The sequence below is a fragment of the Giraffa tippelskirchi genome, chromosome 2 (genome assembly GCF_054371585.1).
Source record: "Giraffa tippelskirchi isolate mGirTip1 chromosome 2, T2T-mGirTip1v1.2.pri, whole genome shotgun sequence".
NCBI classification, from domain to species: Eukaryota; Metazoa; Chordata; class Mammalia; order Artiodactyla; family Giraffidae; genus Giraffa; species Giraffa tippelskirchi.
The window spans coordinates 145,000,524-145,004,351 of NC_137276.1; the positions used below are offsets into that span (position 1 = coordinate 145,000,524).

General features: G+C 40.2%; 1 pseudogene; it reads right to left on the reverse strand.

Moving 5' to 3' along the window:
- Positions 1-1,153: 1,153 nt before the first annotated feature.
- LOC145539598 (E3 ubiquitin-protein ligase RNF135 pseudogene) lies at positions 1,154-2,049 on the reverse strand (annotated as a pseudogene).
- Between the last annotated feature and the right edge of the window lie 1,779 nt (positions 2,050-3,828).

Here is a 3,828-nt window from a genome sequence, read left to right on the forward strand (position 1 = left end):
AGACTTCATTTTTTTGGGCTCCAAAATCACTGCTGATGGTGATTGCAGCCATGAAATTAAAAGACGCTTACTCCTTGGAAGGAAGGTTATGGCCAACCTAGATAGCATATTTAAAAGCAGAGACATTACTTTGCCAACAAAGGTCCGTCTAGTCAAGGCTATAGTTTTTCCAGTGGTCATGTATGGGTGTGAGAGTTGGATGGTGAAGAAAGCTGAGCACCGCAGAATTGATGCTTTTGAACTGTGGTGTTGGAGAAGACTCTTGAGAGTCCCTTTGGCAGCAAAGAGATCCAACCAGTTCATCCTAAAGGAGATCAGTCCTGGCTGTTCATTGCAAGGACCGATGTTGTAGCTGAAACTCCAATACTTAGGCCACCTCATGTGAAGAGTTGACTCATTGGACAAGGAACTCAATTTTATTTGCAGTCTTATTTTATTTGTTCAAGGGGATTTATAAGATCAAATTTAAATAGTAAAATAGTGTTATTATTGTTAGTGGTGGGTATATGAGTGTTTATTGTATAGATCTATATATATATTTTTAAAAATAACACTGTCCTTAAAAGGAAAAATACTTGCTTTAAGACTACACTGCTAGTAAAAGAGACTGACCTGGAGTCCCAAATGATATTTTTCTGATTCTAAAAATTGATGACCATCATGATGCTATACAATTTTGTTTCAAACTGTATTATTTGTTTTATTACAGTCTAAAATACTATGTAAGTGTGTCCTACTCTTTGGTTATTTTGTGTTTACCTCTGTTTTTGCTATCTGTGAAAACTGACTTGTTCAAGTTCTTCAATTCAAACATTTGCTTTAGCAGATAGAAACAAATACATGAATGCATTTTTTAAAACTTTAATAAAGAAACTTCTAAAACCTTCTATTTTCAAGCATGCTGTGTGCTAAGTCACTTTAGTTGTGTCCGACTCTCTGCGACCCCATGGACTGTAGCCCTCCAGGCTCCTCTGTCCATGGGATTTTCCAGGCAAGAATACTGGAGTGGGTTGCCATTTCCTCCTCCAGGGGAACCTCCCAACCCAGGGATAGAACCCACATCTCTTAGTTCTCCTGCATTGGCAGACTGATTCTGGGAAGCTTGAAGGCTGAGAGACTGGGAAATCAATATGTTTTAACACCCAGGGAATGTTTACATGTTCATTTGCCTTATAGTCAGAGAATTTCCAGGGTATAAATCATACAGGCAGAAGACAAGGTGCAGAGGAAAAGAGACAGAGACTGGGCACTCATACAGAGGCTTTGCCTAATCAGCCACAGAATAAAAGGCAAGCTTTCCCTCCTCAAGGTCTAGCCAGATGTCCACCACACTAGGTCTGTGTGAGTCGAGGACAGATTCCTTGACTGTGCACCATGCAGAGAGCTGGCTGGTCCCTTTCCACTCTACACACCAAGAGTCTGTGGTCTTTCCCAGGATCTGGCTTTGCTCATCCCTCCGCAAAGTCACCCCAACTGTCCAGTGGCTACAATGCTGAGTGTCCACTTCCCAATACTGCTGCCCAGAAGAGAGGGCCTGGAAACATCAGGCTTGGCTGGAGGCAAACCTCTCAGGACTCCAGGGTTAGGAGTGTGGGAAGTGAGATACAGTCACCATCCGGTGATCCGTGGACACCTTCAGATTATAGGAGAGGCTCCCAAGGTCAAAGTTTGGACTGATGGTCTGTTGAGCAGATGAGGAAACCTTCTTGGATGCAAGGTGGCTCTGGTCAGGCAGTGAGCATGAGGAAGAAGATGGAGCTTCCAGGAGTTCAACCTGCGTTTGTTCTTCAAGGGCCCCTTGCTGCGTGAAATTTTCTTGTAATTTTCCCTGGATCTCTTCTAGGTCATAGAGAATATCTTTCATTTTTTTGCTCAAGTGGGCATGAAGTCACTAGTTTGGGAGAAGCCAAGGAAAGTATAGATCTACAAGTATAGATTAAATGATTATTCCATTATTTAAAATACTTGAGCATTTAATGACATTTATTTCAACATGCCTTACACCTAACTGGGTTTCAGACAATACCTCTTAAATCTTGTTACCTGCATATTTTAACATTAGAGCTTGTTCATTGTTCTCTAACATACATTCTTATCTCTTTCTTTTAAAGAAAGGTCCCTCCAAGTTTTAGCTGGGCACATGGCCTACCAGTTGGGAACACATTCTCTCAGACTCATACGCAGCGTTGACTCTGGCCAAGCCCTGGCCAGTGGGGAAGAAATAACAACACTGATGGTATATTCTGGGCGACAAAGTCAGCAGAGAAGCTACTTGCCCTCATTCTCCCTTTACCTTCCACTGGCTAGAAATGATGATCATCAGCCTTAACCCTAGCCTCACAATAGAAGCCATGTGTTAAAGTTTACAAGCCTCCTCATCAGTCCTGGACAGTTTTCATGAGAGAGAAATACATTTCTTACTTACTTAAGTCATCATGTTTCCGTATCTCTTTGTGATAGCACACTAACTTTAGCTTGTTCTCTATCTAAAATAATTAATATTAACCCATATATATCACAGAAGAATTCACTTGTATTCAGAGAAATTGATGACTTTGTCCATGATCATAGATATATAAAGTGGCAAAGGGATGTGTGAAGAGTGGATTTCTGACTCCAAAGCCTATGGATTCTATGCCTGACTCCCAGGCAGGGAAAGTCTGATCCAAGTGCCCCGTTCTCAAACGTGATTATAAATGCTGACCTCAGAGTTACTGTTGATTAAAGACTAGGGTACATAGCAAAACGAATTAGGGAATATTTGGCTCTTTCATATTTGTTTTAAAAAGTGGTAGATAATGTGCTAAGAAGGACACCTCTGGGTCAAGTTTGGGGCTTTAATCTTACTCATAGGGAATGAAGCCATTCTTCCCATTCATGCCACCACATCCACCCTGACAAGAAACATAAAATATTCTGTTCCCCTAATGGGAAGTTAGTTCTTAGAAGTTACAGTTAAATTTCTTCACTCTCAGCCTATAGTCCATAAAGTATCACCAGAATGTTAGGAAAGAGACTGATAGAATCTATTTAATTTTCTCAGTAGCCTAATGAGGAGCGTGTCAGTGAAAGAGTTCAGCAGCCAATGTCCCAAGAAGACTGACTACAAAATTCTTCCACACGGAGGTAGAAATATAATAAATCTAGACCAAGAAGAGCTATTTGGTTACAAAGCAGTGAATTGGAACCAAGGCAGCAATTCTCACTCAATCTAAGAAAGTATTTTGTTCTTGCGGCTGATTCAATTAAAATGAAGCACACGAAAATATTACATTCTCTTCTTCTTGGCACCAGAGTTGCAGGAAGACTAAAGAGATACTTAACACAGGCAATACTTCAGTCATAAAAACTAATCTGTTTTGTTTGCGATGTGTTCAGGGGAAAATTCAAACCCACCAAGTACATTACAGTGGCTCAAATGCATGGCAGATTCAAAAAGCACTATAAAAACAGGAGCTTTCATTAGAGATTTCCTCACTGTGAGAACCACGGTCATCAACTAAAGACAACAAATATTTGAGGGGAAGCCAAAGAGTGAAAAAGGAAAATTGAACACTTCTCTTTGCCAATATATTTACAAGCAAAGAATGTGAGCAAAATAAAAACTAAATAAAAGCTAATTTTAAATTTTAGTTTCTTTTTGAAAATTAGATCTATATTGTAACATAAATGCATGTGAATACATATTTAAATGTGTGTGTGTGTATGTGTGTGTGTGTGTGAATGCTTAGTCACTCAATCATGTCTGACTCTGTATCCCCACAGACTGCAGCCCTTCAGGCTCCTCTGTCCATGGACTTCTCCAGCCAAGAATAGTGGAGTGGGTTG